The sequence below is a fragment of the Arachis stenosperma genome, chromosome 2 (assembly GCF_014773155.1).
Source record: "Arachis stenosperma cultivar V10309 chromosome 2, arast.V10309.gnm1.PFL2, whole genome shotgun sequence".
NCBI classification, from domain to species: Eukaryota; Viridiplantae; Streptophyta; class Magnoliopsida; order Fabales; family Fabaceae; genus Arachis; species Arachis stenosperma.
In genome coordinates this window covers 55,183,174-55,197,386 of record NC_080378.1, presented here as the reverse complement: position 1 = coordinate 55,197,386, position 14,213 = coordinate 55,183,174, and the positions used below count along the sequence as shown (strand labels likewise).

The window sequence follows — 14,213 nt, the reverse complement described above, 5'->3', positions numbered from 1 at the left end:
TTAAATTACAAAACTCAAATTTTATTTTTATGACAATAGATCTCTAAAAAATCACAGTTTCCTTTTAATTAGTTAAAAGTTTGCATGTCTTTTAGAACTAGATATGCCTTTTAAGTGCCACTACGGCTCTAACTTCAAACTTCCCTAAAAGCTAACACAGCTAACTCCACTACTTTGACATATCAAAATATATTATATATAAAATCTATTTCCCAATTTTAACACTGCTCTACACACAGGATTTTAATTATTCAAGTTTTAAAAAGTGCAAATTGATTTGAATTGGAGAAATCAGAGGGAAAAAATAAAAAGGAAGTGCTGGAATGTAATTGAGCTTGTGTATTCCTAATAGAACAAGTAATTATGGATGGAAAGGGAAGCTTCTTCATCAATCATCATATACAACAAAGCTTTTCACTCAAAATCCATTCATAATAGACAATAATAACTGAACCAAAAGGTTTAGTGTGACTACTTAAGGGGAAAAAAATTAAAAGTATGCAAGAAGAGAACAAAAAAAAAATTCCCCAACCCAAACTCATAGTTACTACAACATCATCCAAATTCAGAACAAGCTCACCAATCAAAAACCATTTACTAAAAGTAAAATTTTTCTACTGAATATAATCAAAATGGCAAAATCCACTGGTAGATTCGTTTCATGTTCAACAGGGTATGACACAACAAATAATATAAATATTTTGTTTACATTTATTAGTAAATATTATATACTTAAAAAAATTTGGATCCAATTGAAATTCTGACTTATAAGAATTATTATAATGTAGATTCAGTTAGGAACTTAGGAACTAAAATCGTAAAAACAATGTGAAGTTGTTCCTCTGTTATACTGAAAGATAATGTATATGAACAAGGAATTAAAATGAAAGTTGGCTTACGAACTATACATCACTCACCTGCGTAAACGGAATGAAACCCCAATCCCAAATTCACGAGTTCGATCTCCTGTGCCGCAACAATCCCAAATTCACGAGTTCTGCTGCGCCGCAGCAATAACGGAATGAAACCAGCAAATTCTGAGTTCTCCTGCGCCGCAAGATTAGCATGCATGTTCATCAATTCACTAATTCAAAGGATTTTATACCAAACCCCCAAATTGCAACCCGAAAATCGGAACCCTACCATCTCAGATTTTAGAAACCAAATGAAGGTGATACATACCTTTCTTGACGACGGTGAGCGAATAAAGAGAAGCTTTTAGTCGAGCGCAGAGTCGATCTTTCTGATGTCAGCGCGCAGTGAAGAGAACCGGTGATGAAGATGAATGGCGGCGTGGTGAGAGGTGAGTGATGAAGATGAGTGAGTGGTGGAGATGGTGACGCCGTGAGCGGTGATGCCGTGAGCGGTGACGCCGTCAGTGGTCTTCTCTGATTTGGGGGTGATGAAGGGAATGGTAGCTAGGGATCGCGAGTGATGTTTTCAGTGGCCATGTTATTTTGTTTTTATTTGCCTAAGTGTCTACTGTATGCGTGTTTGTATATTTGGTGAAAGCTAAAAAAAATTTACTAAGTGTTGACATATTTGACTTGAAATACATTAGGCAACACTTTTAAAATGCACCTGAAATATGACAAATAGGCTACACTTTAAAAGTGTTCTCTTTGGTGTAAAAGTGAACCCATAACTCTTAAGTTAAGGCTACGCTTTATAAGTGATCTTTATAATATCTAAGGCAATGCTTTTCAAGTGATGCCACAAATGTGATTCCTATTCTCCTTTAAAAAGGAAACACGGAGAAAAGCGTAGCCTATTCCTAGAATAGGCTACGCTTTTCAAATGTAGCTTAAAAAAAGTGTGGCTGAATGGGTATTTTTTTTGTAGTGACTTTTCTTGCTCTTTAAGATTCTGTCATTTACCTTTCTTGCAATTTAAGTTTCAGCTCTTTTACTTTCTTGCACTTTAAGTTTATGAAAAATTAATTCTTCTACACTTTTAATTCATTGCAATTTACTTTCTGTTGATCAATTTCACCCAATTCTCCAATGTTAGCTTGACTAGACTGATCACTCACTAAAGTTGCTTGATCCATCAATCCCTGTGAGATCGACCTCACTCTTGTAAGTTATTACTACTTGATGCGACCCGGTACACTTGCCGGTGAGTTTGTGTGGAAATCTAATTTCCACCCATCAGCCTCTAGGGCGTTGAACGCTGGCTTGGGGGTCCTCTCTGGGTGTTTAGACGCTGGTCTCTTCTCCTTGGGTGCAGGACACCTGGAAAGGGGCAGGAGGCTGGCGTTGGACGCCAGTTTTGGGCCTTCTAATCTGAAACAAAGTATGGACTATTAAATATTGATGGAAAGCTTTGGAAGTCAGCTTTCTATATACATTAAGAATGCTTTATTAAAATTCCTGTAACTCATGAAAAGCTCTTTCGAGTGCAAGGAGGTCAAATCCGGACAACATCTACAGTGCTTTCTCTGTCTCTGAATTAGACTTTTGCTCCAACTCCTCAATTTCAGCCAGAAAATACTTGAAGTTGCATAAAAACATAAAAACTCAAAGTAGAATCCAAAAATGTGAATTTAACACTAAAACTTATAAAAACTTAATAGAAATTAAACAAAACATGCTAAAAACTATATGCAAACGATGCCAAAAAGAATATAAAATATCCGCTGATCACAACACCAAACTTAAACTGTTGCTTGTCCCCAAGAAACTAGAAAAAAAAAACAAAATAGGGTAAAAAGAAGAGTAATACACAATAGATCTCAGAGTTTCTGATTCGCTAAAATTTGCCTCTCAACAAATTTCCTTATCGCAAGTGCACCGGTTCGTCGTCAAGTATAAACTCACTGTAGAGTGAGGTCGAATCCCATAGGGATTGGTAGATCGAGCAATTATAATTGGTGAATTGTTCTAGTTGAGTGAAATCAGATTTGGTTGAGAATTGGAGAAAGTAGAATTGGCGGGAAACTTAAATTGCAAGAAAGTAAATGACAAAAATTAAATTGCATGAAATTAAAAGACAAAAAATTAAATTGCAAGAAATTTAATTGGAATGAGGAATTAGCATGAAAATTAAAGAAGCAGAATGTAAATAGAATGGGTAAGATCAGATATAGGGATTCATTGGGTTTCAGGAGATATTGAATTCTCCGGATCAAATCATTTTCGCCTCTTCCTCAATCAATGCGCGCATTGACACTGCTTGGCAATCTTAGATGAATGGATCCCAATGTCTTGGCTAACCAATCTCTCTAAGCATGAACAATTGCCCAATGTCTTGATTTAATTTCTCACGGGAAGAGTTGAAGTTCGGCCACTGACTATACCACACAAAATTATATATCAAAGTATTGGTAGGATTACATGTCACTATATCCATCCAACCCCCAATCTAATCCAACGTGAGAAAGCAATTCTAGCATGAATTCTTCATCACTCTCTCAAGGATCCGAAGAATTCCAATTATGGATAGCTTCTCTCTCAAGACAACTATCCATATGCATTAAGACCGAAAGCTTTCTAACAAAAATCAAGAGAAAAGAAAGAAGAAGAAGATCAAAACTACTATTGATCCATTGAATTACAATAGAGCTCCCTAACCCAATGAAAGGGGTTAGTTGTTCATAGCTCAATTCAATTTACAGAGAAGAAGAGTGCAGGAAAATTAAGGCCTAGCTAGAAAGTAAAATAAAAATAAAGTACATAAATAAAAGGGAAAAATGCAAAAGAAAAATAAACAGAGTGCTGAACTCCCAGAGCCCCCTCATTGCCTCCCGAAAGCTCCTTCAATCTTCAACAATTCTTCTATTTATAACCCTCTTCTCATCTTCAATTGGATCACGTAATTGGATGTGGGCCGTGGCTGAAGCAGTTAGGTGAAGAGAGGTGCCAATTGTGCATTCTGGTCTTTAAAGTTGGAGTCAACATTTTTGGTTAAACGTTGAGCCAAACGTCCTCTATAAAATGGTTTTTGGTTTGCTGTCATTGACATTTGACTCAACGTTGGAGGGCCAACATTATGCTACCCACGCGTACGCCTGCTATGCGTGTCTACGCACTTGGGTCAAAATGCACATCCACGCGCGTCATGTACGCGTGCGCGCAGATGCTCAAAAGTTAAACATGCGCGTACGCGCCAAAGACGCGAGCGCGACATTATGCTTTTTTAAAATCAGAATTTCAAATTCAAGATTGCGCACGTTGGCTTTCATGTTTGAGGTAGCGTTTGGGGTCCAACGTTGCCTATCCACGCATACGTGCTAGCTGCGCGTGCTTGTGGATTGTCAGAAATCTCCAACCGCGCGTACGCGTGTAGCACACGTGCGTGTTGCTGTAATTTTTCAGAATCTCCAGAAAGCTCATTTCTTTACGACGTTGGCGGTAACGTTGGATGTCCAACGTTACCTCCAACATTGACACCCTTGTTGCACATGAAGTCTTGGGACGCTACTTTGTCCTCTTGTCAACGTTGCCAATTTCATGCCCACTATAAACTATTATGTATCGTTGGAAAGCTCTGAATGTTAAATTTCTAACCCAACTAGAATCACCTCAATTGAACATCTACAACGCAAGTTATGCTCCTTTGAAGAGGACAGAGTCGCTAGCATCGGTGTGCAACGTTGGAGGCAACGTTGGAACACCAACGTGGTTGAAAACGCCAGATTCTGGAGCTCAAACGCATTGTCCACCCCATACTATTATATATTGTTGGAAAGCCCTAAATGTCTACTTTCCAATGCCGTTGGGAGCACATAGTTTGGAGCTTCACATCTCAAGATATACTCCATCGAAGGTGCAGAGGTCAGCTGGCCTTACTACAGGTTGGCACCATGTCCGTCTATGCACTTTCCGAGGCAGTTTTCTCCCTCAATTTTAGTGTCCACCATGTACAACAACAATAACAAAGCCTTGTCCCACTATGTGGGGTCGGCTACATGAATCAAACGATGCCATTGTGCTCTGTCATGTATCATGTCTACAGAGAGACCGTTTACATGTAGATCTCGTTTGACCACTTCACGGATGGTCTTCTTAGGTCTTCCTCTGCCTTTCGCTCTTTGTCCATCTTCCATCTCATCCACCCTCCTGACTGGATGTTCTATCGGTCTTCTTCCCACATGTCCAAACCACCTGAGACGCGATTCAACCATCTTTTCCACAATGGGTGCTACTCCAACTCTCTCCCTTATATCTTCATTCCTTATTTTATCCAATCGCGTATGACCACTCATCCATCTCAACATCTTCATCTCTACCACACTCAGCTTATGTTCGTGCTCCCCTTTAGCCGCCCAACACTCCGTACCATACAGCATAGCCGGTCTTATAGCGGTGCGATAGAATTTACCTTTAAGTTTTAAAGGCACTTTTTTGTCGCATATAAAACCAGATGCACTCCGCCATTTTGACCAACCTGCTTGGATCCTATGATTTACATCCTGTTCAATCTCTCTATTATCCTGTATGATGCACCCAAGATACTTAAAACTTTTAACTTTTCGTAGGATGTTTTCACCAATCTTCACCTCTATATTGGAGTTTTCCCTTCTCAGACTGAATTTACATTCCATATATTCCGTCTTGTTACGGCTTATGCGCAGACCATACACTTCTAGAGCTTCTCTCCATAACTCCAACTTCTTATTTAGGTCTTCCCTTGACTCTCCCATAAGGACGATATCATCGGCAAAAAGCATGCAACATGGCACAGGCTCTTGGATGTGCTCTGTGAGTACTTCCAAGACTAATGTGAAAAGGTATGGACTTAAGGATGATCCCTGGTGTAATCCTATACCAATAGGGAATTCCTCTGTCACACCACCTTGAGTCTTCACACTAGTTGTAGCCCCATCATACATGTCTTTAATTGCCCGAATATATGCGATCCTTACTCTCCTCTTTTCTAAAACCTTCCATAAGACCTCCCTTGGTACCCTATCATACGCTTTTTCCAAATCAATAAACACCATGTGCAGATCCCTTTTATTACTACGATACCTCTCCATCATCCTTCTTAATAGGTATATCGCTTCAGTGGTAGATCTGCCTGGCATAAATCCAAATTGGTTCTCTGTTACTTGTGTCTCTTTTCTCATCCTCCGTTCTATCACCCTTTCCCATAACTTCATAGTATGACTCATAAGCTTAATCCCTCTATAGTTTCCGCAACTTTGTATATCCCCCTTATTCTTGTAGATAGGTACCAAGGTGCTCTTTCTCCACTCATCAGGCATCTTCTTTGACCTTAAAATCTCATTAAAAAGCTTGGTTAACCAGTTGATGCCTTTTCCTCCAAGACCCTTCCAAACCTCAATCGGGATATTATCAGGTCCTACTGCCCTGCCATTTTTCATCTGCTTTAGAGCCTCTTTTACCTCGAAGTCTCGAATCCTTCGATAGTAGTCAAAGTTTTGATCTTCTTCCCTTGTGCATAATCGACCAAGGCTCGGAAGAGTCTTCTGACCCTCATTAAATAACTCGTAGAAGTAGCTCTTCCACCTTTCATTAATCTTCTCCTCTTGAGCCAACACCTCTCCATCCTTATCCTTTATGCACTTAACCTGATCCAAATCTCTCGTTCTTCTTTCCCGACTCTTTGCGATTCTATATATACATTTTTCTCCTTCTTTCGTGCCCAAAGACTGGTAGAGACCCTCATATGCTCTTGTCCTTGCTTCACTTACAGCCACTTTTGTCTCTTTCTTAGCCGCCTTATATTTTTCCCAGTTATCTGCATTGCGGCATAAAGACCACTCTTTAAAGCATTCCCTTTTTATCTTTATCTTTTCTTGTATACTCGCATTCCACCACCAGGACTCCTTGTCTCTTGGTCCTATTCCTTTAGATTCACCAAAACTTTCTTTTGTTGTTCTTCTAATAACTTCTGCCATCTCCCTCCACATCTCTTCCGCGCTTCCATTCCCATCCCACTTTGCCTCTTCTCCTACCCGTCTTAGGAAGCTTCTTTGTTCCTCACCTTTCATCCGCCACCACCTCGTCCTTGGGTTCTTCGTATGATGTCTTTTCCTCAACTTTTGCTCAACGCGAAAATCCATGACGAGCACCCTATGTTGTGTTGTCAAACTCTCTCCCGGGATAATTTTACAGTTAATGCAAAATTTCCGGTCGACTCTCCTCAACAAGAAAAAGTCGATTTGAGAGCTTATCATGCCACTCTTATAGGTTATAAGATGTTCGTCTCTCTTTTTAAAACATGTATTTGCGATGAGAAGATCAAAAGTTGAGGAAAAGTCCAAAATAGTTTTACCCTCGGCATTGATCACCCCGAAACCATGGCCTCCGTGAATACTCCCATATCCAGTCACTTCTCTCCCAACATGGCCATTTAAATCTCCTCCTAAGAAAATCTTATCTCCCAAAGGTATGCCTTGAACCAAACTCTCTAGATCCTCCCGAAACCTTATCTTGTGTTGTTCGTCCGAACCCACTTGCGGTGCATAGGCGCTAATCACATGGAAAGCACCTCCCTCCACCACAAGTTTGATAGAGATGATCCGATCTCCCACCCTCTTGACATCCACTACGTCCTTCTTCCACTGCTTATCCACAATTATTCCAACCACATTCCTATTCTTCACCTTTCCTGTATACCAAAGTTTGAAACCAGAAGTATCCAACTCCCTAGCCTTTACACCAACCCATTTCGTTTCTTATAGGCACATAATGTTAATCTTCCTCTTTGTCATGGTGTCCACCACCTCCATGGACTTTCCTGTTAGAGTGCCTATGTTCCATGTCCCAAATCTCAACCTTCTGTCGCTTCGACCTTTATCTTTTCCTTTGTGAACTAGCTTATTTACCCTCGTCCGTTCACGAAAACGCGAGAACCCTTGCTCATTTAACACTACATCCGGGCACCGATGCAGCGGCTCTTGCTTCGACACCGTACTCGAGCCATACGGCGCGTTGCTTCCGGGCAACGACCTAGCTTTAGCGCAATAATGTCTTTGATTCATGTCATGGGGGTTCGACTATATTTTTATGTTGGTTACCGAAGACCTAACACAACCCTCCTCCTTTATCCGGATTTGGGACCGGCTATGTACCGCAAGTGTAACATAGGCGGAGTTAGTGTCCACCATGTAATGCCATATATTCTTGCAAAGCTTTGGATTCATACCTTCCAATGCTATTGGAATCACCTCATTTGGAGCTCTGTAGCTCAAGTTATTCTTGTTTGAAGTATACCCCTTCAGACTGTGAGGAGCAAGGTTTCCAGCAACGTTGGAGCACCAACTTTGGCTCCAACGTTGCTTCCCTTTGCCTCCTTTCATGGCCTTCTTGTTGCCACTTTGCCTTCCCTTTTCTTAGCTTCCTTTCCACCTGTCATCAACCAAACGAATACATCAAAGCTTTGCTATAGTCACCAGAATTGGCCTCATTCTTAGCAGAGAAGTAATTATGGCATAAATCTCATGAAAATGCACAAAATTAACAATGTTTGATTGAATCAATACAAGCATGAATTTTCCATCCAAATACTTACTTATTGCCTAAGAAATGCATGAAACTACTCTAAAACAAAATAAAAATGGCTTGTGAAACTAGCCAAGATGCCCTGGCATCACAACACCAAACTTAAATCTTGCTTGTCCTCAAGCAGGTGATAGAACATGAAAATACAAAAGATACAAGTCCTTATTCATAAAATCCAAGTCCTTGGTTCATAGAATTTCATGCATGGCAACTTAGGTTCATGTTCATGCTGGTTGCTAGGCTCTCATATGCTCTTGAACTCTCACTCTATTGCCTTCTATGATACTCTTATTCTTGATCCTTAACTTCTCTGTTTTTGTTTTCTTTTCTTATTTAGAGCTTATTGCTTTCTATAGCTAAGTGTTCTGTGTTGAGACAACTCTTTAGGATAGGCTTTCAACCAACACAACCGAACCAGTTGGTTCAAGGTGCTAGGTGTTGAAACACCCCTAAGGACTTAATTACACAAGTCTCTCCTCAGCACGTACACACCACAGGCACATGGTTTGTTATTTTCATTCCTTAGACCTTGGTGTCTAGCACCTCTTTGGGTTGCTAAATGTTTTGTGACAAGGTTGCTCTTGATAGTGGACTATTAGTTGACAATCCCAGGTTAGTTAACCCAAGTTGTCAAGTGATGAAGCACTCCTAAGAACTTACGCATCCAAGCAGATCCTTGCACAAAAACACCATAGACACATGCCTCAAGATCCAAACTATTGGTTCGTAGCTTTATTTGCTCTTTTCTTTCTTTTTCATTCTCTTTTTCTCTTTATAGGATCTTTATTAATTCATTTAAGTCTCATAGAATGCACTTCAAGCTCATAATTCAAGAGATATCTTAGCCCTTTACCTTATTGATGAACCAACTTAGCTAACAAATACCATCACAACACTAGGACTTTATTCTGCACATTGGATTTCACTCTTGTCTTTCACAGCAAATTCTCATAAACTCATTTATTGAGCTCAAGGACACAACATACAATTCAAGCAGGATGACAATGAAGTAGGCACTTAGACTAGCAGCCCCGAAATGTTAAGAGAAACAAGCAGGATATGAATGTTCATGAGAACAGGATTAAATCTTACTTCCAATTTAAGCACTACAAATCAAAGACAGTTAAGTATAGTACAACCTCTTGTTGTTTTCTTGTTTCTTCCTTGTCATCATCTTCCATAGCTTTTTCATCCTTCTTTGTCTCCTTCGATGATGGTGTATAGTCATTCCAAGAGATTGATTGAATTCCTGTAAAAATGATTGGAAGTTGCTTGTTCCCCAAGCACTTGAAAAATAGTTAGCATGCATGTATGCTTGTGAATTTCTGAACTTAATTTAGTGTGTAAACACCAAACTTAGTTCCTTGCCTAACACAATAGATTGAATACATACAGAAAACCTCATGTGCTTTTATTAAGAAAACAACTATGAACTTGAAAAACAAACTATGAACTATAAATTAAACTATTGTTAAGTAGTTTCCCTAATTGGTTAGAGCTAGTGACTAGTCATGCTGAGGGTTACAATGTGTTCTTTAATGAATTCTTTGGTGGAACACCAAACTTAGAATTACACATTCACCCTTGGATTATTTTGGTGTGGAACACCAAACTTAGCTCCTTGCAATACAGAGAATCTACTTAGCTCTTTTATTGATTTTAACTAGGGAAAGAGAACTACCTTTGGTTGGGTTGCCTCCCAACAAGTGCTCTTTTATTGTCATTAGCTTGAAATTTTGGTCATGAATTTCTTCCTCTTCTCCTAGTTTGTTAAGAGGAATGATCTCCAGTGGAAAAAGGAGCCAGTTGATGTCCCTTGTTGTGAGTGCCGCTTTCTAGCAAGCTTTCTTTTGTGATTGTTTTGAGTGAACTTGCTTGCTGGATCAGGAATTAGATTGTTTGTATGTACTGCCTTCACATCTTTGATTTTGAGACTTGGGTATTGTTGGATAGTTGGAGCATCTTTTTCATCAAGGACTTCTTGGACGGGTGGTTCAATGAACTCACCCTTTATGCAACTCTCTATTTTATTGGAGTAGTGTGGACTCCCTTGATTGACTTCCTCCCTTTCTTCTACATGATGTTGCATTGAACGTTTTGGGAGTGAGTTTGCATGTTCCTTTGTCACCCTTAGTAGTCTCTATGGGTATGGAACTTTGGGTCTATATAATCTTACAACCTCATCCTTCTTCATAGGAATCTAACTTGGTATCGGTGCCTCTTTTTCTTGTTCTTCAGATTCCTCCCTTGGGTTTGCCATGGTAACACTGAGAAAATTTTGGGTAGTGATTTGCTTTGATAGATATCCAACTTGTGCCTCAAGCTTCTTAATGGCAACCCCCCGGTTCTGTATACTAGACCTTACTTCCTCCAAGAAAGTTCTCATGTCTTTAAATTCCTTGCCAAGGTTTGCAAGCATAGCTTCCATCCTGGCCATTCCGTCATCATCACTTGGTGTTGGTTGGTTGGAATCGGGGTGTTGAGAATGGTTTGAGTTTTAAGAGTGGTATGAGCTTTGTGGGTGATAAAATGAGTGTTGTGGACTGTAAAAAGAATTTTGTGGTGAAGCATGCTCAATCTAGTTATCTTCCAATTTAATAATTGTCAATACAAAACCAATCCCCGGAAATGGCACCATAAACTAGATTCGCTAAAATTTGCCTCTCAACAAATTTCCTTCCGACAAGTGCACCGATTCGTCGTCAAGTATAATTGTGCATTCTAGTCTTTAAAGTTGGAGTAAACATTTTTGGTTAAACGTTGAGCCAAACGTCCTCTGAAAAATGGTTTCTAGTTTGCTATCATTGATGTTTGACTCAATATTGGAGGGCCAACATTCTGCTACCTATGCGTACGCGTGCTGTGCGCGTCTGCACGCTTGGGTCAAAATGCACATCCACGCGTGCGCGTCATGTACGCGTGCGCACGGATGCTCAAAAGTTAAACATGCGCGTACACACCATAGACGCGAGCGCGCCATTATGCTTTTTCAAAATCAGAATTTCAAATTTAAGATCGCGCACGTTGGCTTCCAAGTTTGAGGTAGCATTTGGGGTCCAACGTTGCCTATCCACGCGTACGCGCCAGCTGCACGTGCGCGTGGATTGTCAGAAATCTCCAACCGCGCGTACACGTGGAGCTCGTGTGCGTGTCACTTCAATTTTCCAGAATCTCCAGAAAGCTCATTTCTTTACCACGTTGGGGGTAACGTTGACACCCTTGTTGCACATCAAGTCTTGGGACACTACTTTGTCCTCTTGTCAACGTTGTCAATTTCATGCCCACTATAGACTATTATATATGGTTGGAAAGTTCTGAATGTCAGCTTTCTAACCCAACTGGAATCACCTCAATTGGTCATCTACAACGCAAGTTATGCTCCTTTAAAGGTGACAGAGTCGTTGGCATCAGTGTGCAACGTTGGAGGCAACGTTGGCACACCAACGTGGTCGAAAATGCTAGATTCTGGAGCTCAAATGCATTGTCCAACCCATACTATTATATAATTTTGGAAAGCTCTGAATGTCTACTTTCCAATGCCATTGGGAGCGCATAGTTTGGAGCTTCAAAGCTCGAGTTATACTCCATCGAAGGTGTAGAGGTCAGCTGGCCTTACTATAGGTTGGCACCATGTTCGTCTACACACTTTCCGAGGCAGTTTTCTCCCTCAACTTTAGTGTCCACCATGTAGTGCCATACATGCTTGGAAAGCTCTGGATTCATACTTTCCAATGCTATTGAAATCACCTCATTTGGAGCTCTGTAGCTCAAGTTATTCTTGTTTGAAGTATACCCCTTCAGGTTGTGAGGAGCAACATTTCCAGCAACGTTGGAGCACCAACTTTGGCTCCAATGTTGTTTCCCTTTGCCTCCTTTCATGGCCATCTTGTTGCCTCTTTGCCTTCCCTTTTCTTAACTTCCTTTTCACCTATCATCAACCAAACAAATACATCAAAGCTTTGCTATAATCACAAGAATTTGCCTCATTCTTAGCACACAAGTAATTATGGCATAAATCTCATAAAAATACACAAAATTAACAATGTTTGATTGACTCAAGACAAGCATGAATTTCCCATCCAAATACTTACTTATTGCCTAAGAAATGCATGAAATTACTCTAAAACAAACTAAAAATGGCTTGTGAAACTAGCCAAGATGCCCTGTCATCAGTTTCCAATGAAGCTCAGTTTCAACTAAATGAAGCGGGACTTAGTTGCGTTTTGCTTCTGAATAGTTTTGGCATTTCACTATCCATTGAAACTCAGAATTTCTGGTCTCTTTAGGTACTTAGAATCCAGATGATATTATTGACTCTCCTAGTTCAGTTCTTTTTTATTCTTGAACACAGCTTTTAGAGTCTTGGCCGTGACCCTAAGCACTTTGCTTTCCAGTATTACCACCGGATGCATAAATGCCACAGACACTTTTCCTTTTGCATCCTCAATCCATTGAGTTCCAGGCAGGCATATGTCCTGTAGGACTTGATCCAGCTTTGGGTTGGCTACCACCCTTCTATTGTAGGATTCAGGGCCATCCTTCTGCAAGGGTAATTTAAATATCTCTCTCACCCTATCCAAATGAAAATAGATGATCTTCCCCTTCACCATAGTGAGAAAAGTATGGAATGTTGTTCCATCTTTATTTTTCTTATCTTTCATCCACAGATTTGCATAAAATTCATAGATCATATGATATCCATCAGTAAACACAGGATTAGTTAAAATCTCCCAGCCTTTCCTTCGAATTTGCTCTTAGATCTCCGGGTATTCTTCTTCTCCTAATTTGAATCTCACCTCAGGGATTACTGCCTTTTTACTCATTATCTTGTGATAATGTTCTTCATGTTGCTTGGTAAGGAATCGAACAGGTTTGAAAATAATTGTTGAGTTATCTTCTTTCTTATTCTTTTGGGGCGGTCTTGCCACTTCTTGGAGTCATGAGTTTCGAATTTTTGATGAGAGAACAGGGCTCCTTCCATACCAATCTTAGAAGATTTGCTCGTCCTCGAGCAAAAGGTAAGAAAGGAAGAAGTAGAAAAGAGAAGTGGGGGAGAAGAAGAGAATAGAATTTGAATGAGAGGTGGTGAGTGAGGGAGAGGTGGCACGGTCATATATATATAGGGAGGGGGAAGGAATTTTCAAAAATACTTTTTAAAGAAAGATAAAGAAGTTTTGAAAAAGATAAGTTCTTAAATTTAAAGATAAGAAAAAGATATGAAAAAGATATAAAAGATATAAAGATAAGCTAAGAAGTATGAAAAAGATTTGAAAGTTTAATAAAAGATATGAACAAGAATTTTTAAAGATAAGACAAGATTTGAAAGAATTTGAAAACAAGTTGAAAAAGATATGAAACTTGAAAAAGATTTGAAAGGATTTGAAAATATTTCAAAATTGAAATTAAATTAAAATTGAAATATTTGAATAATATTTGATTTAAAAATCAAAGAAATTCCAAAATAGAATTGGAAAAAGATGGATTGGATAAAGAAAAGATAAGATTTTGTAAATTACCTCCCATGCTATCTTGCTGGCGTTTAAACGCTCAAAATGGCTGCATTCTGGCGTTTAATGTTGCTCCTCTGCTTGTTGGGTGTTGAACGCCCAGAATGGTACCCATTCTGGCATTCAACGCCATACTACTCATCCTTCTCGGCGTCTGAACACCCAACCAGGTGCTCCTAGCTGGCGTTTAACGCCAGGCTTGTGCTCCCCTTCAGGCGTTAAACACATTGCCAGG

General features: G+C 39.7%; 1 pseudogene; it reads right to left on the bottom strand.

Annotated features, from left to right (window-relative positions):
* Window positions 1-4,975: 4,975 nt before the first annotated feature.
* Window positions 4,976-10,908, bottom strand: LOC130962897 (uncharacterized; annotated as a pseudogene).
* Between the last annotated feature and the right edge of the window lie 3,305 nt (window positions 10,909-14,213).